This window comes from Parus major, chromosome 1, assembly GCF_001522545.3.
Source record: "Parus major isolate Abel chromosome 1, Parus_major1.1, whole genome shotgun sequence".
NCBI lineage: Eukaryota > Metazoa > Chordata > Aves > Passeriformes > Paridae > Parus > Parus major.
In genome coordinates this window covers 111,026,368-111,050,441 of record NC_031768.1, presented here as the reverse complement: position 1 = coordinate 111,050,441, position 24,074 = coordinate 111,026,368, and positions in this window count along the sequence as shown.

Below are 24,074 nucleotides of genomic sequence, written 5' to 3'. Positions count from 1 at the left end.
CCGAGCTCCTGCTGGAGAGGGAGGATGAGTGATGCCTTCCTGCAGCCACTGCTCCTTCTGTCCCACCTTCACCTCCTCTACAATTCTTTAAAACTGGTTTTCGCTGCTGCCTGTGGCCACATGATGGCACAAATCAGTCAAAAGAGCATCACTATGATGGAGCATGGAGAGGAGGTGAGGCTCCTCTCCAGGGCTCTGCTGGTCAGGGCTTATCCCTCCTCGCTGCTGTTTTGAGCCACAAGTGACCATGATCACAGAGAGGGACAGTGGTGGTACTTCAGACACACGCTTAAAATATAAACACTAGGAATAAAAAAAAATTAAAAGAACAAAACCAGTCCAAAGCAGGAGCAAAAAGCATCTCTAGCAAAAAAAAAGTTGGCCTTTAAAAAAGGCTGGTCAGAAGAAAACTTTTATTCCTCTGATTTGTTTTGGGTTTCCCTTCAAAGGATCAGTAAACTTGCAGGAATCAGGGAACCCTTTTTATTTCTCTTCTAAATCCTGAAAACATAATGTGCTGTATTTTCTTTGCAAGATATGTAGGGAGAAGTCTGTTTTTTGACAAATAGTGATTAATAAAAATCGGTCTCAGCAGTTATTATGACATTTATTACTATAATTTAGCAATAAATTACTTATTACATTTATTATTATTATTACCACAACTTCAGTGGTAATAAACTAAATATATTGTACATAAACTTCAGTGGTTCCTGTATCGTGCATTGTCCACCTCCCTTCTTCACCCGGTGGCTTTAAAACCCTGCCCTAAATGTGTGTCTCTGCAGAAAAGCACTTCCAGTTCACTCCTTGTAATGGACAGGAAGGATGAAATTCCCAGCACCACTGCCTGTCTTGGGCAGGTTCGTATTCCCTGTTGCCATCAGAAACATGCAAAGGTTGTGTGTAGCTCTCAGGAGGTCTCTTGGGCTACTTTGAAACATTATTGTGCCTTTATTAACAATAATTTTGTGAGTTCTAGACGTCTGGTTCTACACATAAGTCAGCAAAATTAAAGGGGAAAAAAAAAAAGGAAAAAAAAAAAAGGAAAATCTTCATTCCTAAGCCCTCAGGAAGTTCCTCAACCATAAGACAGAGTGCAGTCAAATCCCTGAATGGAATATGAAAATTCCCAGGCATCAAGCAAGCATTTGACATCTTTGTTAGTAAACAAACACAGCACAGTTGCATTTCTTGTGACACAGCAACAGCACGGCGTGTTCTGCCTCCCCCTCTCCTTGCCCTTTTCTCTGTTCTCCTGCTGCTGCTCCATTCCAGAGGCCAGTGACAACATCTGTGTCTCTTCCAAGTCGAGTGCATTATTCAGGCATTTGAGAGGGCTGTTTTCCTGCCCTTGGGTACCCCAGCACGCAATGGGGAAGATGCAGGAGTTCAGGGACTGCTGAGTGCTCAGCTACTGCTCTTTTCCGAGTGAAGGTAACTGGTGAGCAAGTACAGCGTTTAGAAATAAAAGAAAATATTTTTCTGTGGGGAATGTAATTCTTGACCCCACAGCTGTTAGGTAAAATGTAAAAAAAAAATAAAAAAAATTGTTGCTGCACAGAGAGAAAAATTCTTGGTTTATTTTTTTTAAAGAAGCAGAACAGCTTTGCTACATCAAATTCATTGCACCATACAGAGAAAACACTCAAGTTTGGAATCATGCTTTTAGATGTACATATCCAAACTTTATTTTTTACAGTCCACTGTCACTATTAATGCTTAGTGGTATTTTAAACTGTGTTTGTCCTTCTTTTCCTTGTGAAGAATTTCATAAGCAATCCATCAGCTTTTCCTAGATTTTTTTTTGACCTGGAATACAGAATTTTCCAAATGAAAAGTACAGTGCAAGTAAAATACAATCATACAATTTTTTAGGTTGGGAAAGGCTTTTAAGATGAAGTCCAAACTTCCAAGTCCACCAGTAAATCATGCCCCTGAACTCCTCATCTACACATCTTTTAAAATCCTCCAGGGATGGTGACTCACACAGGCAGCCTCTCCGAGTGCCTAACAGCCCTTTCCCTGAAGAAATTTTCCCTAATACCCAATCTAAACCTCCCCTGGTGCAATATGATATTCAGAATTTAATCTCATTTGGCTTTTAGAGAAAACACAGGCTGAATGCTCAAACTTCCAAGAATCCCTTGAGTTTTTCACTGAACATGGAGAGTCAGGACCTTGGTTTTGTATTTCATCCAATTAAATTGCCTTCAGTCCCTGAATGCCATACTAAGAATCTTTCCACTAATTTGTATAAAAAAAAAAATAGAAAAAAGATAATTCCCAAATTGTTTAACTCTGGTACCCATTGTGAAGTATGCTGTCAAGGAAAGGAATTAAGCTTGTTTGGGTAACATATTCTGAGCTTTGCATGGTGTTGCTTGCATGCCATGAGAAGTAAGAAGAAGTAAGTCTGTGAGTGAAATTGGAGCCAGATAAAGCAGAGTGTTGTTGCTATCAGATTATCTATAAACTTTAATTCAGTTCTAGGCCTGCTGGTTGTGTTGGAGCCTAGTGCAGGTTGATTTTGATGGCAGGGATGGTGTGTCAGATGGAATATGGTGACTGGGTAAAGCAGAAGGACTTCCTGAAAGATTATTTGGAAATAATACCAAGCAGAAGAAAAGCTTAGGTCTATGTGTTCTTGCAGGGGACAAAGTGAAATGCTGAGGGCAGAAAGGCACTGAAGCTTTAATGTGAGTGCAGAAAGAAGCATTCATACACCAAAGAAATTCTGTGGTCTCTAGGAAATGCTTTATGAAACCTTCCAGTCTTAATCTGCTGGATGGCTGGGGAGACAAGGGAGCCCGCTGGAGAGCTCAGTATTTTTGTTTCCCAGACAGATATGCTTGAATTTGATGTTGCTTCCTCATGTCCTCTCTGGCAGGGTAGTGCTTCTTTTGCTGTGTTGCCCTGCTGGCTGTCACTGAGTTCAAATCAAGGAAAGTCTCAGCATCATGCTGGGAAGAACCCAAAAATCCAACACCCGACATCTCCAAGTGCCAGCTGCCTACAAAATGTCACTGACCGCTGTGGCAGCTGGCACTGTGTCCCTGTGGGAAAAATTCTCACCTTGTATAGCTAAAACCAGCCCATGGCATCACCACTGTGGCACGTGGCAGAGAGTCCAGGGGAGCACAGGGCAGTCTTTCCTGGTGTTTCACTCCTACACCAGCTTGAGGTGTGTCCTGCAGACAAGACTTTGGAGCTGCAGTCCTACCCAGAGATGCAGCCAATAAGGGACCGTAATTTGGATTAAGCTGTAGAGCTCTGGTCTGACTGCAGCTCTTAAGTGAGCTTTCTTCATTCTGAATTGTTCCCAAGACCCCTTTTCCTTTCACATCCTTAAAAAGTGATCACATTATTCTTGGGCTGTTGCATATGGGCTCGAATGGAATTTCAACTGCCTGCCTGACAATGATGAATGAATCAACTCCAAATCCCTTGATGTGGATCAGCTATATAGCATAACAATAATATTGTTGTTTAACATTTATATTGAAGTAATACCATGAGGAATCTCATCCATTCAGGGACCGATTTTGCTGAAACTGAATAAAACACACACGAAATAACAAGTCTTGTTCCAGAGACAAGGCTGTCTAAAAGACAAGCTGTACCAGTGGAAGGAGACAAACAAAAAAGAAAAGGAGCAGAAGGATATAAATGACAGTTGCATCTTTGCAGAGCTTCACAAAACCTGGGTGCTGCTGAATTTTCTTGCATGGTTGATCTGCCATGTTGTTTCTAGATTTTGCGCATCCCCTTCCACTTTCATCTTCTTTACCTGTGCTGTCAAATAAACTCTTAAACCTCAGGTTTTTCCTGGCAAAGTTTGGAAAATATTGGAAAAGCAAATTCCCCGTGACACTTTGTTATTACCTTCGGACCAAATGATTTTAATTGGCTTTCTGTACCTTGGCATCCGTGTTCAAGTTTACTTGTGTGAATTCTTCTCTGCAAGATGTTTGTGAAGCTGCCTGTCAGATTCTTGACTCAAACCCAACTGTGTTAAATCTGTTACATGCCCTCCCATTTCTCACTTTATAATGTTTTCAAATTTTCAATTGGGCTTCTCTGGAAATATATCTATATATATTTATATATTTATTTATTTTTAACAGATCCATTCTTGCTGATGTTCCTTGTTCCTTGTGTCTGGCAGGGGAGAGATTTTAAATCACTCACCTATTTGGTTTAACTATTTCCTCTGGAGCCTACTGCCACAAAGTTCTAGTAAAAGCAAACTTAGACCTCTTGTTTCAAAAGGATCAGAACATTCCCTTGACTGTTTTTTGAAAGTCACACCCTGGTTGTACAGTGTTTTATAAATCTTAACTGTACTAGATAGACATCATTTAGTCAAAGAATCTAAATACATGATTACTTTTTGGACAGCATTCTTCTAGCCTGGATGACTTGTGCCACATTACCTAACACAATTCCTGTTACCTTGTGAGCTTTTACGAAGCTGGAAGCATTGGGTGATTATTGTCTAGTACAAAAAGGTCCATGTGCTAAATTTAAATGCCAAGGAAAAGTGAGGCATATAATATACTATAAATTACAAGTTGAGATAAGACCATGGATAATTTCAAATGATAAATGCTTTAATTTTATTTTCACGAGGAGAGGCTGAAACAAGGCTGTACCTTGCTCTGAAATGACACAATAATTGGAGTGAGTACAGGATTACTGCATTTGTCCTGACTTAACATTTCATCAGGATCAGATAGAATTAATTTAAATCTGTGTGGTGTTTTTCAGAGGCCTCACACTTGGGCTGCAGTGCCCTCTGCTCAGCTGCACAATAGGTACAGCCTTGGCCATTTTAGTATCTACCTGCAGTGAGCATGTTGCAATCCACATTTCACTCTGCTTTGGATCTTAATGATTTTACAGAGTCAGAAATATTTCTGGATGAATTAGGGAAGAGGGCTGTGTCTCTGCCAAGTGACTGTAGGATTTCTGCACTTCCCACTGGATTCCTGGCCCGCTCAAACACAATTTGTATATGAATAGAATGCTGTTATAGGGCTGGATTGCACTGAAAGGCAAAACACCATGGAAAAAAACTGAGCAGAAGAACATTGAGAAAAATAAATATATGTCACTAAAGCACTAAAACTAGTGGCTGTGATTACTTGAGCAATACATCACAAATATTTTGAAAAATGGTGATGTGCCATTCTTGTGATGACTGCAGTGTTGAAGAAAAATGAAATAATGGGAGAGGGGGGATAAACTCCAAGAACAATTTTGCCTTTTAAAGCACATACCCTATCCCCCATGCCCAAGTTTGACAGTGTAGTCTTCTCAGAGATGCCTTTTGGCATCGTAAGCCTTAGTCAGGAAAGCACTCAGTGGTGTCTGACAGAGTGTGCAGAAAGGGGAAATTCTGCTAGAGTTTATTGAATGATTGATGATAATTTAAATCCACTTCAGAAAAGCTGTTACGTTCTTGAATCATTTCTTGGCTAATGTGCTAATAAAAATGCATTGTATAATGCTACTGCTGGATTTCAAACAATTTAACAGCAAAAAGTTGCTTACTGAAGAATATTAGAGGTTCCTCCAGAAGACAGATATATGGTAGTAATTATGGTGGCAATGAAGTGGGCCTTGTTTACATTTGCAAAACAGAGGGAAACCTTGCAAAAATATTTGGTGATTTCAGGGGTGGGTTGGCCATTTAGGAGGCAATCACCTCTGCTCAGCTTCGCTTCAGGCCCTGGGTAGGTCATGGAGCAAATCCTCCACTTCTGTGCACGTGAACAAGAAGTGAAAGAACCAATGCAGGTTTATCCAGTGCAAAAAAGGCATTCCCTGGGTGCATTCTAGCACCAGACGAGTGCTTGTTGTTTACCTTGACATGAGCCCCTGGCACAATCTCTGGTGGTGTTGTTGCCCTGGTGGGATATGGACAGCTCAAAGTGATGAAGTGGATGGAGACTGACAGGACAGCTGGGCTCTTTTCAGAGGGGCACAGTGACAGGATGAGAGACAGTGGACAGAGGCTGCAATGTGGAAAATTCAAACTAAATATCAAGGATTGAATGTGTTTTTCCTCTGTGAAGAGGGAAAAAATGTCCGGAGAAGTTGCTGTCTTCACCTCACAATTACATACTCTGAGATTTGTCCTAATGTACCTCCTGTGCTCGTAGCTTCAGCTTTATCTCTCTGAAGTTTCTACAAGAAACAGAGATTTCTGTTGTCATTAGAAGCACTTTGAGAAGGATAGGGCTCTGAACAGAAGATGCAGTGCAATGGACAGGCAGGGAATGAGGCTGAACGGTTTAATAAAACAATTTTCAAATAAATTGCCTGCAATGCTTTGCGACTCCAGCAAGACAAGCCCCCAAAGACACAAACTCCTCAGGAAGCAGAATTCATCTGGAAGATAATTTTCAAATGTCTCTGTTGCACAGAAATCCCCTTGCTTTTCCTGCCCATGGTGGTTATTCTTCTATTTGGGATTAGCTATTTTATTGTAAAATCCTGGCTTTGCCAAAGTTGCTTTTGGTATCAGTGTGGTGAGAACTTCACTCTGGCTTTTGGAACCCTTTGAAACACTTGTATTTGTAGAGACAAATACTTGTTCAAAAGGAGAACCCTAAAAGACCAGAGTCATGCTTTGGTGAACTCTCTAGTTAGAGTATATTCCTAAATAGGAAGAAGTACAAGGGAACAACCTGTAAACTCAAATAATATCATTTACTTGGGATGATGGTTTGATGGATGTGTTTTTCAGGACACTGCTGTGCATAAGAGAATTTGTTTTGGTTTTTTTTCCTCTAACAACGAATTTGGGGAACATGAATCTCTCACCTCTGTCTTTCATCTGCCTAATTTTACATACACAAAATAAATAAAAGCAATCAGAGAACCACAGGAACTGCAAGATAAAGTAGATGCTTATGTGTTTGGTTTGCCATCTGCTTTATTTTGGACCAAATACCTGTGTATTCAGTCCAAACCCACTGTGTGCATTTCTTTTATTATCCATGCATGCTGCTTGCCTCATATTTAATGATATTTTTGTTATTTTATTACAACTCTACAGATATGAATTAGGTAATTAAAACTCCTCCAGAAAAATTTTAACACCTGTTCTGTGCCTTAAATATTGTTTACAGAATTCAGAAAGCTGTGAAAATTTATTTTGTCGAACAGATCCTTATTACTTTAAAGTGCTACACTATCCTTGTTCTCCTGTTTTGTGAGGAAGCTGTTGAAATAAAAGAGAAAGCTGGCTGCTACTGGATCTAATTATTACAAATTACGTGGCAGTTGTTGCAGCAAGAGACAGGAAAAACAAATTAATATTTTTTTTTTTAAATTTTTTTATTTAAGGCAAATCAAGTTTGCATGTTGCAAGGAAGAGTTGCTGGTGGCTAAAACCTGATAATTTCAATTGGCTTTGCTCCATCAGCCACAAGGAAAACACCTGGCAAGCTGCTGCATCCCAGCCAAGCCTTGTTAACCTTTTGGCCTCCACAGTAACTATCAGCAGGCAGCGAGTCAGTGCTACTAATAAACTGGCATTAAAACTTCCACCTGCTAATAACATCTTATTGCTTTTCAGGATTAAATAAAAGGAAATGAGCTGTTTAATTACAGGCAGAGAAATTTTGCAGTGTTGTTCTGCCTTGGATGGTGACAGCAATGCTGAAATGTGTTTAAGGACATGGCTATATGAACTGATGGCTTCAGAGGTAAGCCAAAATGGCTGTAACTATTCTATTTTAATTTTTGGCTTGTAGGAGGTGTAAAACATCTTATTTTTACATGAAAGTAAGATAAAGTGGGGACAGTCTTTTCAAAAACACATGTAGGCAGTTGTAAGCAAGTTTGTATTCATGGAACTTTTTTGTTTTCCTCCTCATTAATGGTCTCCTTAATTATTCCACTTTATGAGGAATTCTTTGCTGGTTTTTAATTTGTTTGCTTGCCTCACTGCTAGCAAAAACCTCAATTCTGATTTTATTTTTTTTTTTTTTTTGTGCAGCAATGAAACAGGGGAGAGATATTACACTATAGACAATATTTTTATTCTATTAAGAGAGAGTTCTTCCATTCTGATTCTTCTGGAACATGTGGATCAAAAAAAACAAACCTGGAGGAGCAAAAGTCTTGCCTAGCAGTCCCATGTGTGGGATGTAGGAGGATTTAATATGTTTGTCTGTTTCTTTGCTTCATTTCCCACTTCTTACCCTGATAACTTGATTCTTTTCAGCCAAAGTCAGCTGGATTTGAAGCACCAGCAATGCACGAGAGCCCCCATGGAGGTTTGGATTTTGCTGTGTTTTGGGACAAGGAATGCAAATCCCACTTCCTAAATGGGAATAGCAATGCCCTGCTGGAAGGGGGTTCATTTCCAGTGGGACCAGCTTTACAATGTGTTTCCAGCAGAAAGTGATTTGTACAACAATGTTGCAAGCTGTCTGAGTTCCAACAATTCTAATAGCTTGAAATACAAATTGCTGTCAAAATTAAGATTATCCTTTTGAAAAGAGGCGTACTGCAGCAGTGCTTTGCTTTTAAATAACAATTCCCACAACGTGTTCCCACCTCTCCCTCCTTCCTGGTGGAGAAATAAGGACTTGGAGGGAGGGGCTGTAAAGTCAAGGGAAACTCGATTCATGTCAGCTCCTTTTGGGGAACTCTCATTTGTTTTTCCTGTGAGCCTTGGCTGGGTTGTCAGCGTTGTGCAGCCTTGCTGTGGTGAACTGTTGAGAGGTGGCACCTTCAAAGACAATAAATCTTTAAAAGGACAAAGGGAAGCATTAATGTTCTACATGCTGTTTGAGTGTTTATTGTTCCCTGGTTTTCAGAGGAACTGGTGTTGGGAATGCTTATCCTGCTTTCAAAAAAAAAAAAAAAAAAAAAGACATTTCTTAGCATCTTTTTTGATCAAAACATTGGCAGAGTGTGTTTCTGGTCAGTTTAAAAGTGACTTGTGAACTGCGTGGACAGAGGAATAAAAAGCCACAATAAATTACATTGTATTTAACATTAAATTGTTTTGTGGCAACAGTTTCTTTCCAGCGAGACAGCTGCAAAGCAAAATGATTCCGTGGTGCACACTTGCCTTTCTAAAGGCCAGCAAGTTATGATAGATGAGATAAAGAGAGTTTTGAGAATCTCAGATTTACAGGGGTAGTTGTGTGCCTGTAGCTTAATGAAGATTTTTATTGTTTTAATCAATGAAATGAGACATGCCACTCTGGAAAGGGTTCTGTGTGATCTCTTAGAATGATGATTTTAGCACAAACACTTACAGAGCCTCAGGTCTGCACGTTCTGACTGAACATTTTAGGACTTTGCACACTGGAGGAAATCAGTTATGCCCCTTTTAATCTGCACCTTTTTCATATTAACATTTTTTTGTGGGGAAGTTCCTAGGTTTTTTTTCCCCCACAGTCAGGATTTCTGATTCTGGCAGCAGCCTGTAGCACACAGATACAGTCTCACAAAGACTGACTTCAGGTTTGTGTCTGTTGAGCTCTACTCCCTCTTTACCTTCCTCTCTGACTCTTGTGTCCCTTCATCCCAGCTGGGACACAACTCCTTTTCTAGGGGTCCAGTGAGAGACAGATTGTTTATTCTCTTTGTATGTTCCTGCCCTGCTGTTGCTAAAAGTAGGGCAAGACTTTGGAGAAAATACTAAGGTACAAATCCAAGTGGAGATTAAAGGAAATGAACTGTCTGCCTGTCACAAAAATCCTGGAGCTGTAGCTTTGGAGCATGAAAACAAAGGAATGCTATTTCATGTGTTGCTGGCATCTCCCATGTATTGTAGACTTCATTTTAGTGCTCTTTATGGCACAACTCCTGCACTGAGGGGTTTCTGCTTTTCTTTTTCTCTAGGAAAGAGAGTTATAGCTGGGGCTATTTTGGCTCTAGGGTCTGAGCATGTGTACTGGTGGAAATTAAAAATTGGCTACCCCAGAGCCTCCAACCAGGCAGATTCTTTTTGAAAAGCTGAGTGACAACCTTTCCTCAAAAACTGTTTTTTTTTTCCTAGCACATATTTTTTTTCCCTCTCAGTAATTAGAAACCAAAGCTGTTGATGAAAGAAACTCTCTCCAGGATCCACAGCAGTTCTGCCACTGAAGAGATGTGTTGATGGTGTCTTCAGGGTTTTGTTCCTCACTTGGTGTGAAGGGAGATGCCAGTGGCCTGTTGAGACATGGATTTGGTCTCCTTAGAAAGTGCTCTTGCTTCAAAACCTGGCGGGGAGACCAGCAAGCATGAATGAGGGAGTATTTCTGGGTTTTGTCAGGTAACCCATCAATAATCACTACACTACAGCATGCTCTAGCTACCACTTACCCTGCATATTAAAATACAAATGTTTTAAGTGAGCAGCAGCTCTCTGAAAAGCTCACTGCCAGGGCAGTCCTCTCTTCTCGTTGGCATTACTAGTGGTCATCTTGCTTTCTGGTTGATTTTTCAGTATTAGCAGCATTTTGCCAATCTGATCTCATGTTCTGGGGATTTATACCTCGCATTCAGGTCTGCAATTTTTCAGTGCATATCTAAACCCTCAGTGCATAGTTAGCACAGTGGGCCCTGCAGAGCAGGGGCTGTGTGCCAGGGATGGAATTAAAAAGTTTGTGGTGCCTGGGACAGTCTTCACTGGTGGCATCTGAAAGGCAAATGCAGCTCCACTTTCTGTTTATTATTTTATTTCCAGCTGTGGAGAAGGGATAGACATCAAGGCAGAAAGGCTCCCAAGAATCTGAAGTGAACATGCACAGGCATGCTGGTGCATTAATATGTATTACAGGCACATGGTTTCCCTTGCAAATGGGAACATCTCTGCAAAGAGTGATAAGCCCTGGGTTCCTTTTCTGTGACACTGCCTATAATTGCTAGGGAAAAAATGGGCTTAAATTTAAAGTTCCTAGAGCACTGCTCAGTATCCACAGAGTGGATTTTCAGTACTATTTTTAGCCTGTTGCTTGCTGGGTTAGAATGCAAATAGCTGTGCTCACTCTGGAGCTGTAGAAGTCCACAGAGACAGAAGACAGGAGGGAAGTTGTGCCATCCCTCTGATGCCTGTCCTCACTGAAGAGTTTTACAATATTCTCCTCTTCGTTACTGCCCAATATTCAACCTGTTTGCTGCTACAGATCTTTTGGCTACTGCTGATAGTTTTGTATTGATAGAGTTAGACAATCTTGTAAACACTGGTCCATCCAAAGTGAAATGAACGGGACCAGAGCTACTGTTTGCCAGCAGAGATATTATTCCTCAAGCAAAGATCAGTCTTGGGCACGGGGTAAAAGAGACACACTTTTTCATAATGGGATGCTCAATTAATGCCTGAGAAGCAGCTCTGAAGTGAAATGCTCTCCTAAATTATTTTTCCAAACCTGCTTAATTTCGTTAAATGATCTCGACAAATGACGTAATGAATTGGCAAAATTAAAAGGGCCCTGTCACTTGCCGCTCTATCCAAACTGTAAGGTAGGAGCAACTGTCTGTGTTATACTTGTCTGAAGAGATATATAGGAAATATATAAAAGATATTAGTAGTACCCTTTTATTCCCATTGATCTCCCTCAGAACTTAGATAGCAACCTAAAAACCTCGCATATCTCCTCTCAAATTAGGTATTTTTTTTGCTTGACTACAGCCTCCCTTTTGCAAAAATACCCCAAACTCTTCAAAACTCTTCTAGACTACAATAATGCTGGGGCAAACAACCATGGGTCAGTGAAATTTAGGGGTGGCAGTAGGGGGCCGTGTAAAGGCTCTGAGATCCTTAGAACAAGGGGAAGCCATCAGACAGCCAAAAAGTGGCAATTATAAATTTTGTGTGCTGTATTGCACCTAAACATGAAGCTCCTTGATTTAAATTTCCTGCTATTGACCAGCTGCTTTAATTCAGCATTTTGTGTGTATTTCCTGCTGCAGACAAAACGGGAAAGATTCTCTCTGGAGAGCCCTGGTTTCCCTCAGGACAGTGTGTGGGTAAATCATTCAGGGTGTTTCAGTTTATTTGGGATTGTAACTAAAGCCCATCAGCACACTTCCAGTTTGGTACTGATACACAAAGCACTTGTCCTCATTTTTGCAATAAATTTAATTTTCTTTGCAAACCGAATTTTAAGCATCATCTAACAGGAAGCAATACTTGTTTCAACGTTTCAGTTGTGCGACAGAGGTCAGTTTAGATAAAACTTGCAACTCCTGTGAATTTATCTGCAGAGTGGGTGATAATTCAGTCTGGGGAAGGAAAATTTTTGGTGCTCTAAAATGTACAGAACTGGCTAATTTTAAGACACAGCACCATGGACTCAGGGACATGGAATTAGGGCAGTTCACTGATTCACAGTGTTTGCAATGTGCAGGTCGTTTTCATATTTGCCAGGAGCCTAACACAAAATTATTTTTCTTTGTTGTGCTTTAGGATTCTGTGAGCTCATTCTTTTGATAACTCTGCTCCTCCACCTTTGTTTTGGCCCCTGCACGCATCTAGGTTATAAAACATCTTTTGCATAAGTTTCAAAGTCTCCTGAGTGCTCCAAGAAGCAACCCACCTTTTGGGCCCTCTGGACTCTATGAAACAGGAAAGAAGAAATCTGTGACAAGTTATAATAGTCAAGGTTAATTTTGAAGCAGTGTGTGTTCACTGCCTCTTAGGGGAGCATCTCGCTGCTTTGCATGCTGCTTACTTCTTTCTGGAGCTGGAGAAATGCTGCTTAAAAGGATTAATTTGGCAGGCACTCCTGAGACTGTAGAAGGTAAACAACTGTTTCTTTTTTGTCAATATGGCAATTAAGGTCTGGGAGATTAAAGAAAAGAAAGTAAATGCAGTTTTGGCTCCTTCTGTCGACTGATGGTTTAGTGATCTTTTGAATGTTTAATGAAGTGCTTTGATGGTTCTGGAGTAGCAAAATCCAGATCAGATGTGAAAAATGGAAGAACAGTGAGCTGCAAAGTAGGGCTTATGTGATGCCCAGAGTTAGGAGTGTGGGGTTTCTTATGCTCGAGGTTGATGTACCACTTTTGGTAAAGGACACTTCCCATGCAAGGGATGCTCTGAAGGTGTTGAGATGCCTGGAGATTTCTGCATTTGTTCTCTTTTGATGCCATCTTTACCAAAACCTTTGTCTAATCTTGGGCTAAAGTAAGGAATCTGCCCCATGAAAGCAGCAAAATTGTTAAAAATATTTCCATGAACAGAACTGGGAATTTCAGAGTCACTGAAGGAGTCAGATGTGATGTTAAAGGTGATCTTTTAGCAGCCTTTAAAGCTGCTGGGACAGTTTCATTCTTAGATGCTTTGTTTACCTCAGCTGTTACAAAATAGGCTTTAACATCCTCTGTGGGTATTTTCTCCTTGTCTCCCATTTTGGGCAGATCACCTATTACCTATCCTTAAGGGGGTGGCTCTCATGTCTCTTCAAATATATCTTCAGGGAATTAATTAAATTGTCTCTCTTAAAGTGGGTGGGCATTTAGAGAAGGTTTAATTTGAAATCAGAAATTAAAAAGGTCTGAAGTTAATTCAGAATGCTTTTTATATGACATTATACCTGGAGAAGCTGTCAGAGTGTTACCTGTGTGTAGTGGGAGGACAGCTCTTATTTTAATAATTTTATTCCCCATTTTCCCACCCCCCAGTGCTTTTCCTTCTGTTTTCAGTCCCAAATCTGTTGCTTTTCTTTGGAGTGGGAAAGAAGTGAACCTTTGAAGAAGCAGAGCAGAAGAAATCCAGGTTTTGACCAAGACCCTAATATATTTCTCAGGGAGGTCTTTGTGCCTTTATTTTGGCACTCCAATGCTTTTATAGTGGCAGTGCTGGCCTCAGGCCCTCTGGATCTTCTTCATGACAAATTCAGGGAGAAATAAATGTGATTGCCTTTCTGGCTAAGTGAAGAACTTTATCCATTCTGAATTGCCTCCCTTGACCTATCCTGCTTTATCAAATTGAAGAGCACTGTAAAGACAGCCACACTTCACTTGCTGAGCAGCTGGCTTGTTTTCCAGAAGGGCGAGGAAGATGAGCCCTCTCCCTCTGGAGGTGCTGTCTGCTGCCCCAAAGGGATCCCTGTGGGGGGAATATGGGACACAGACAAGTCCCTGGGATGCATCCAGGGCTGCTGAGGGAGCTGCCCAGTGCCACTGCAAAGGTGTTGTAGGTTATCTTAGGAAGGCTGTGGTGGTTGGGAATTGTCTCCAGGAAAATGTCACGCCTTATTGTCAAGAAGGGAAGGAAAGAAGATCTGGGGAGCTACAGACTGTTCATACCCTTTCCAGGCACTGGGAAGTTTCCAGGCACTGGGAAGTTTCCAGGCACTTGCAGAAGGTAACTAGGAACAGCCTGTACAGCTTTTTCCTGGTTAAACAATTCCCCAAGGGCATCTTGCAATGGAATGAGAGGGTCTCCAATTGTAGTTATTTTGGTGAGATATGGGATGGGAAAGCAGGCAGTGAGGTGGGTGAAATGTGGCTGTATGATCCAAAGGGAGGACATCAGTCACCTGAGGTTGAAATAGTTGCTGGGTATGAGCTGTCTTCCTAAGAGATCAAGACTGATGCCAATACTATAAATATCATTATTTGCAAGCTGGCTGATGAGATACAGTTCACTCAGCAAATACCTGTACAATAGTAAGCTCTGTAGAAGTTCTGTATCACTTCACTCTCTAAAACACAAGGCACTACTTAAACTGGTCTTTATCTTATGTGATTTGTTGTTTTTTGGGTTTTTTTTTTAACTCCAAATAATACTTAAATTAATTAGTAATTAGTACTTAAAGTAATTAGTACTCAATACTACTTTTTCTGATATTTTGAGTAAATCTCAAGGTAAGAATGAAATGGCCACCCACCATCTTCCTTATGCTGATCTGTAGGTTTGGGCTTTCTTTTTCAGTTTTATTTTATTTTAAAAGATTTGAAGCCAAGCATACAGCCATAATCTCACTTCTGGCTACATAAAAATGTCAATGTCCTGGATGAATGCTCTTGAGGTTTTAGTGGCTGGAAGGTGACTTCATAAATCCCTGCTTTATTAAGATGTCTCTTGAATGTCCACACAGGTGAAAAGTAAAAGATGATTACTTACTACAGAGGTTACACCAGGTATGAAGTTTCTTCCTCTGACCAAAAGGCACTTGTGAAAATTGTTTGTAGTGCTTTGAAAGGAAATATGAAGGAATTCATAGTTATTGTAAAGCTTGTGTGCGTGAAATTGTTTATTTTTTTCCCCTCAGCTGAAGTTTCCTGGTTGACTTATTCCCAGCTCTTTCAATTTCCTTGCTCTTCCCAGCACATCAAGTCACGGTTTGCAATTAGCACTCGTGACCCATGCAAAAATAGCAAGTTGCCCAGCTCCCCAAGTGATCCCTGCACTCCAGCTGGGTAAGAGCAGCCCTGGCAGTGCTCTGAAACAAAAATGCAGAGGAGAAAAAGACAATGATGGTGCAACAAGGGGGAAAAATAAAATAAAAAAAAGACAAATCCACTTCTGCTAAACCATTCTAATTGCTTTCTCCTGCCTTCCCCGTGTTCATGTGCTTTGCCTTAACTATGTTTTGCACTGATGTTTTCTGCATCACCTGTTGGGAACCTACAGCAGAGAGAGCCTTTCCCAGGGTGTGTGAAGCCCCAGAAACTCATTAGGGCAGCAGCCCTGCAAGGCAGCTCTGGGAATCAAACTGTGAAATTGCAGTTCCTCAGGAGCCCTGGGCACTGCCATGAGCTGCTGGAGCTTCCCAGGGACACAGCACAACAACAAATGACGTTAAATCCCAGCAGCTGCCCTGTATCTGTAATTTATGCTCCAGGGGATGGAATCGCAGAAGAGAATTCCATAAGGAAGTTTTTTTAGCAAAGTTCAGGGAGCAACAACCTTTATTCCTATGAGGAGAGGTGTACAAAGGATTGTTTTTCAGTTTATTAATTTCTTATGATTTCCTTGCCCCTGCTTTCCTTTCCCTACAGCTTGAGTTTTTTAGACCAACAAAAACAGTAGTTTAAGCACATAGCTGTGGAGGAAGTTGTTACTTGGCTACAGTACATACAGGAATAGATTCTGGAAATAAATATTTGAAACTGAGGGGATTCCGCTGCTGTGGGAGGACCCAGGCAGGGCCATATAAGATATTGCAGGTATGTGCAGCTGAATCATGAGCAGAGCATGTAGTGCACACATTTTAAATGAAGTTACATCCTAAACCTCAAAAATGTGGGGGAAATATACATGTAGTTCAGAAAATGCTGACTTCCAGTTTGTCCCACAGTGACTTTGCCTTAATTATGGGTGGATCTGCTCGTTTCAGTGGTGCTCTTGAGGAAAGCACAAAGTTACTGGAGAGTTTTCATATTTTTGTGTCCATCTCCTAGCAATAAAATGATCCAAATCACAAAAATATTCCATCTCAAGAGGATTAAAGCAATATTCCAGGAAAAACGCTGAATGTTACATAGAATGTAACAATATTTATGGAATATCCATGTTTAAGTGACTGGTTTTGAGTGGCCATGTATTTTGTTCATTAATTTGGGTATGTGACCACAGTTGTGTCTTTCATATAGGCACACGTGAAATTTTATTTCCTTTTGTGCATAATTTCACTACTCTAGGAAATCTCAAACCCTATATAGCTATTTTCTAGGACATCTGATGTGGAGTATGGAATTGCCTGAGATTTTGATTAAATAAGTTCTTCCAGGTTGCAGCAAGAATTGCAAACCATTTGTTCAAACACATTTTCAAATATAAGTAGAGGGAGTCATGGTTAGGGAATCAGTCTCATTTCTCTGTGTGTGTAATTGTGAGTGTATTTGACAAAGTATTAATTGAACAATTGTTCTTCACATGAATCAAAATAATGGAAAGGGAACTAAAGCTTCCTGAGAAATTGCACCTCCAAATATGATGATACTTGAAAGAATTCTCATTGTAAACGTTGTCATGAAACTATTTTCAGGGGAGGAAGGGGAAGCAAAGTTGCAGAGGTTATAAAAAGAAGCTGCCTGTCTCTGGAGGCCTGTTGGATGACAAAGGCATTATAGGATTCAAGCAATGCAATTAAGACCATTATAAAAATCAAAATAAAGAACAGACTTTTAATTGTAAATGCAATTAACTACTGGAGCTAACCAATTCTAGGGATGAGGCAGAGCTGTCATTTGTTGTCTTTGCATTTACCCACTTGGTACAGAGAGTGAGATTAAAGATTGTGGTGACCTCTTCTGCTCTTGCAATCCATAAGTCCTGGCTTAATATCATTTGGACTCACAGTGAAGGTGACAGGAGATGCCTGGCAGGCTGTGGTCAAAGCAGGGTTTGAAACAGCACAACTTTAATAGAAGTAAAGCCTTTAAATGCAAGGCAAATTAGAGCGTTTTGTGGCTAAAAGTAAAGCTGCAAAGCATTTTAATTTAGTTTAAATGTTGCTGCCTCCGTGTATTTGAATTTATCTTGCAGATAGTTTTCACATGGAAATTGCAGTTGTAAGTTTCAGTACCACAGGATGCAATTGAAGGGACTCTCTGTTTCACTGGTAATTGGTAAGTGGTATTTAGAATGTGTTGCTAGTGAATTATTTATGGACTTTTGTGCCAAAACTGAGCTTGTAGGAATAGCATGATGCTGGCTGGGCAGGGAAGAGGCTCTTTTGTGAATAAACCTGTGAGATGCAGGTATTTGGCTGCTGTTGTTTTTTTCCTCCAGCTGGAAATGAAGCAGCTGGAAGGATTAATTAGGATTGAAGCAGATAAGGGGTTCTCTGCAGGAAGCACATAACAGGCTTTCTTTTGGACACTGGGCGCTTTTGAAGTTCTTGATCAGAAGTAGATTTAATTCCCATAATTGCTCAGCTTTTGAGGAGTTTCTAGGCTTGAGATTTGCTGCATCTGGAGTGTCGTGGTACAGAGGTACTTTTCCTCAGTTATCAGCACAGTCAGACTCTGTGTTTAGCACTGATTGCCAGTGGTCTTCATCTTTTTGAATATGAGTACTGAAAAGTTGGGTTGCCCATGGTGTATCATATAATTTTGCTCATTGATGACAGTTCAGAGAGCAGAAATAGTGAGGTGTAACTAAAGCTTTGCTTTGTTATTGCAGTTTGATTTGTGTGAAGCTTCTCTTTCACCCCAAGAAAGGAGCCTCTCACCACTTTGGAGAAATCCTCCAGAGTTCTGCTGTGTTTGTATGAGCACTTAGGTGGAAGACTGCTCAGCAGAAGGAATCACATACTTCAACAGTGCTTTTTTTAGTCTTTGGCATCAATTTCCTCTGCAATAAACCCACTTTTAAATGGTGGAGTCCCAGCTACCCCTATTTCTGTTCCCTGTATCAGTCTCACTGCTAGGGGTGCACGCCATGGGTACTTTCCAGGCTGCTTTTTGAAGCTGCCAAAAAGGTTTTCAGCCCCTTTCACTGCTGTCCCCTTGGGAGAAAAGCAGGGCTTTTCAGTTCTGCTTTTGGGAATATGCAGGCACTGTAGTGACGACAGTGCTTTAACCTTGTAAATGCACGTGCCACCAGGTTGGGTCTTGTCTGTTTAACATCCAGGACGTAGGACAAGGTTCTTATTTGGAAATGAGGATGTGTGAAGTCACCTGAGCTGTGGCTTCCATCCATAAAAAGGGACAAGGCATGGGAGAGCTTCCTCTGGCGGTGCAGAATGCCTGAAGGTGAACATCCCAGCTGCTAAATAAAATGAAGGGGCCTTCATGCCTAAAGGGATGGAGGAAAACCCAGGAGTTGCCTGACAGTCCTAAATGTGATGAAAACCATCCACTGCAGGGGATATTACTGTAAATCTTTGTCTGCCTGACAGATTTACCTCTACTTGCTTCCATAAAATCCAGTGTTAATGGCACAACACCTATTAAGCTGAGGTATTTCTAGGTGTACTCTATCACTGTCTTTTACTGGAGAGTTTGCATTATTCCCAGCATTTCAGTGCTTATTTTAGGAAGCTATTCAGACTGAAAATATAGCAACTTTCTCTTGCTTCTCAAGGACAAGCTTTTGTTTCTGAGCAACCATTCAGGAATGACAGGCAAAATATTGGAAATAATAAGGCTGAAAAATACTGTGCTCCAGAACGGATGAGATTTATTGAGATGTCTTTGGTTACTTGAAGGAGGCATTAATGAGTTGCCAGCCAGATTCTCATGTTCTCTTAGTTGCTTTTTGCCTTCTTTTCTGCTGTTTTGGGTGGTTTTTTGCATGTCCCAGCAGCTGGGGAATTGAGAAGGTTATCTGTGGAGCACATGATGGACATTTACATCAAAGCAATGATAGCAGTGAAGAGAAACAAGAACTTCTGCTTCACCATAAGAACTGTAGGTGAAATTATTGAAACTAACCTGGTAGAAGTGTTCCTCCTTTCCCTTAGTTTTGGGGTGTTTTAGGGCATCCACATCATGAGGAGAACCTGTGGCATCAGTTACCAATGGAATTTATCATTAAACTGATCCAGATTTTGCCTGGAATTAGTGAAGGGAGAATTGAAGGATAACTTTGCAAGGAATAAAGTCAGCGTCCTGCAGGCTGCTTCCCTGGTACTTCCATGAGGGAATATCAGTGCTCCTGAAGGAGTGATGTGCCAGTCTCTCCCTTCAGACGTTTCCAAGCACCATGTGATAGGTTTGGAAAGCCTTTTTTTGTTTCTTTAGTACCAGACTTACAAAGCAGCATTTCTTTCTGAGACTGCCAATATGCTCCTAGATTTTCTTGTGGTGTTAATCCTGCATCTTGTGCCACACAGCCAGAAAACTGCATTACACAGAAATGGATAAAAGATTCTCTAGTCTTTGAAGGGATGAAATATGCTGTGTGTGCCTCCAGCCAAGAAAAAACAGCAAAACATGAGTTTTGTGGGTTCTTTTTTTTTTTCATTTTTGCACGCACATTTCAGTTACTCTCCTTGCAGAATCTGGACAGAAACCCCATAAGAAATTAGTGGATATTGGAGAGCAGCAACAGCAATTTGGGGCAAAAGGAGTTTCATATTGGAAGAGTGTGACAGCCCTTTCCCAGTGCGTTTCTCTGATATAAAAAGCAAATGTAATATTTTTGCAAAAACTGTAGTACAGAGACAACCTCTACAATAGAGTTTCACCTTTTGATTGGAAAGGAAAGCTCAGTGAGCATAAGGAGTGTGTGTTCTGCACCAAGAGAGGATTAAAGGTCAGCACCAGGATGAATGCAATAACAGCTGAGGTATTCTCACCTCGGCATAGCCTGGCTGCTGCACGATTGAAGGTAAAATCACACCCTGTGGTGTGATGAGGCAGCAGGGTGGGTTCCTGCTGGAACCTGCTGGCCAAGGCAGTGCAGAGGAACTGACACCAAAGATGTCACATCAGGGGAGAGGTTTACCAAATCAGTGCCTGAATTGCTCACCTGCCAGAAGTGCAGAGCTCTGCAGCTCTGGGAGCATATGGAGAGAGGGAGCACATTCCACAGTGCCAGCTAATGGAAATGTGTGGTGTGAAGTGAGCTAACAGGGGTGTCCCATACCCTGGGGACATGTACATCCTTCCCCAGGGGATTTTCAACATTCTTCCAAAAATAAAATAAAAATGCAAGTTTAATTTGTAGTCATAACCTTGGTAAATTTTATTTGCCTCATGCTTCTAATAAAGCAAATTCAGATACTGGGTGGTTGGAGAGGGGGGTGGTGGTGTGTGTGTTTTAGGGTTTCTTAATTCTAAAGTTTATTTATGGATTCCTCAATTCTGTGAGCTATTTCAAAGCCATTCACAAAAAGAGTATAGCAAACGAGGGGTTTTTTGTTTTGTTGGTTTTGGTTGAGTTTTTGGGGTTTTTTTTGTTTTGTTTTGTTTTTGGGTTTTTTTTTTGGGGGGGAGTGGTTTTTGTTTGGGTTTTTTTGTTGGTTTTTTTTTGGGTGGGGGGGTTTGGTTTGGGTTTTTTTTAAGAGCAGTGATAAATCCCTGACTCAGATTCCATGCCTCCAATGGCAAACTTCTGGAAGATTGAACATCAAAAAGCGATGGTAATTGCTGACATTACCTCTGTTTCCACTGGTTTTAGAAGGGCTAGTAGTGGAGAGAAAATATCAATAAAGTCACCCATCCTAGTCCAAGTGAAATTGCAGCATTTGTGAGCCCTGCTTGTGTGAGGATCTGAAGAGCTGGGAGGGGAAGTTTGTACAATTGCACTAATCATGCAGCATTGGAGGGGAAGTCACTGGTTTTCTTATTTTTCAACAGATTTTTCTTTTTTCTGGGCCATTACAGTGACATGTGACATGCCTAGAGATATTCCTTTATAGGTTTTAATATTTAGCTTTCTCTGCTGGCAGGAATTCATGTGCTCCACAGCCATGCCATCATTATTGTGTTGTGATTCCATTGCTACCAAATTGTGCTGAATTTTACAAGAAGGGAGATTGAAGGATAGGAGGGAAACAATGTCTCCAGAATAGCTGAAGGGGCAGTGACAAAGTGCCATTTAGTCACCATCTCCCCAGTTATTCGCTAATTCACACCTCCCCTTTGCTCTCCGTGCTCCCTTTGACATTTTTGTACGAGCTGCCTACTCTTTATGGTAGTTATAAAGCAAATTATTTGCATAGCAATGCACGTTTCTCCTGGTATCCTCTCCCCTTCTGCTTGCACAAGGAGAGCAAAAGACTGATTCTGTTCTGACCTTTCAGTAAATTAACTTAGCTCACCTCTGGATGTTTGCCTTCCCTGCCACGCATACCTGGTTACCTTTCCAATTACCTTCTTTGCTATTCACGTTATTTTCCCTTAAATTGTGTGGCTCCCCAGAATCCTCTGTTGAGCCCATGCTACTTTGTGAAGAGAGATCCTTCTGAAGACAGGTTAGCTCAGAGAAAAACTGAACTTTACTCAGCTGTAGAGCTGGGCTTACCTATTTGAACATTAAATATTTCAAAATATTTTCAGTCCAAGCTGCGCCATCCTTAGGGAAATGGTAAAAAAGCCTTTTTTACTAGCAATTAATTGGGAAACAGGTTTCTGTAACTTCACTGCCAGGACTGATTTTCCTGAATGAAAGTAAGGGGAGAAACAAGGAGAGGGAAGATGAAATGTGTGTGAAGAAAAAAAGGAAAGAGGAAATCCCTTTTTCCCCCAGTATGTAAGGCATGCCATGTTTTATCTCTTTGTGCTGCACTGCTGCCATCAAGAAGTTTATATTTTGAAAGAAGAAAACACTGCCTCTATGAAGTAGAAAAGATTTCTCATTTTTCTTTGTATTTATAGTCCTGTGTGGAATGCTTCAGGTCAGATTCTTTTTCCTAGTGTATTTTTGACTTGTGCAATTTGCCTGATTTCTTTTGACCAGGAAGGAAAAGTTTGTGGCAATTAAAAGGCAAATACTACTTGTCCTTTCAGGAAGCATTGCCAGCACCAGTAGCAGGTAGTTCTAGTGGATTGTGCTGTCAAAGGACTCAGCAAATCTGGGATTTAGTGCTTATGCTGCAACAGATTTCTCTGTGACCTTGAACAGGTCATTCAGTCTCTCTGTGCTTCAGATCCCCTCTTGTCAAACAGGGATAATGGTGTTTGCCTCCCTGCAAGGTTGCTGTGAGGATAACTGCAATTAAACCATGCAGGATGCCTGGGTGCTATTGAAGTGATGCCACCATGGGAAGGGAACGGAATTAAACTCAGAATTAATTCTTCTCACAGTTCCATATGTTTGAATTGATGGTTGCCTTGCTGAATTTAAGATTAATAGTGCGTGGCAGAAAATCAGCAAGACTTGTTAGCCCCAAAACTCAGGTGGGTGCAAACAGCCTTGTCTGCCCCTCCTCTGTTTAAGCACAGATGTGATGCTGGTCTTGTTCCCTCGGGAGCTGGGATGGATTGGCACTGTGCAGAGGAGGAAAATGGGCAGAATGAGCTGCAGCATTCCTAAGATGTCTCTCATTTCCTCTTCTTTCCCCCTGCCCCGACTCCAGGAAGCCACAATTTGCCACAGTTTGGTGGAACTTGCCCATTGCCGTCAGGCAGGATGTTGGTACCAGTAGATCAGTTCAGTGCCTTCAAGGAAAAGCATTCTGCAGTGGGACACACCATTTATTCCCACTATGGAATTGTTTCTTTGCAGAGTGTGGAAAATGACAAGATTTATTTGCAGAGTTGGAATCCCTCAGGTATACTCTAAATATAATTACAGGAACATATAAATATATTTATACCATGCTATCAGCGTTTTGGCACCACAAATCTTATTTCCTTGACTGTGAAAATAAATGCTTTAGAAGAGAAATAAATCATTAATTTCTGCTCATGACTCAAGAGTTAAAACACTTAGGATATTGGCCTAAAAAACAATTCATCCACTGTCCTCTGACAAACCAATGCAGTGGGACATTTCAAAAGATATTTCATAGAAATATCTGATTTTGCAGAAATCAGGCTTTGCAGAAGGATGGAGATAATGCTTTTATTACAGTTTGGGATTACAGGCAAGAAGGTACTTGCTGAAGCAATATTTTATGTTTTCAGCTGATCCCTTTGCATGTGGGACATGGGCTTTCCAAAGTGATGCTGAGAAATGGATGAACTCTGCTACAAGGTGTGGGGCTTTTTTGTTTGGTTTTTCTGTTTTGTATTTTAAATTGTCCAGAAAGTCAAGTGAAGGCATGTAGAAGGTTCTGTTGTCCTTGCACAGCACTGATTCCTCCAACCACAACCTAAGGTTGTCTAATTAGTTCTGATAAAATAAAAGTGAATATGACACCAGTGTTAGCACTGAATTGATTCATATTTTGGGACAGATTTTTTTCTGTCTTTGGGAAAGCTGGGATTCACCTTGGTCAAAATTGTGTCTCCTCTTTGTGGATCTATCTACCTGCAAAATGTAACCTGATTTATCTCCAGAGGTTTTGTTTGGAACAGGAGTTTTTCTTTCCAAAGGTGCTGTGAATTCCCAGGTGTGGCTCTGATCTTGCTTGGGAGTCTGTCACCACACAAAATACACACACAGAGGACTGCTGGGTTTATAAATTTAAAGTTTCCCCAAACCAACTTTTTGTTTATTTATCAACTAAAGTCATAGAACTCTCACAGGCCACTTTGAGTCCAGGAACTGT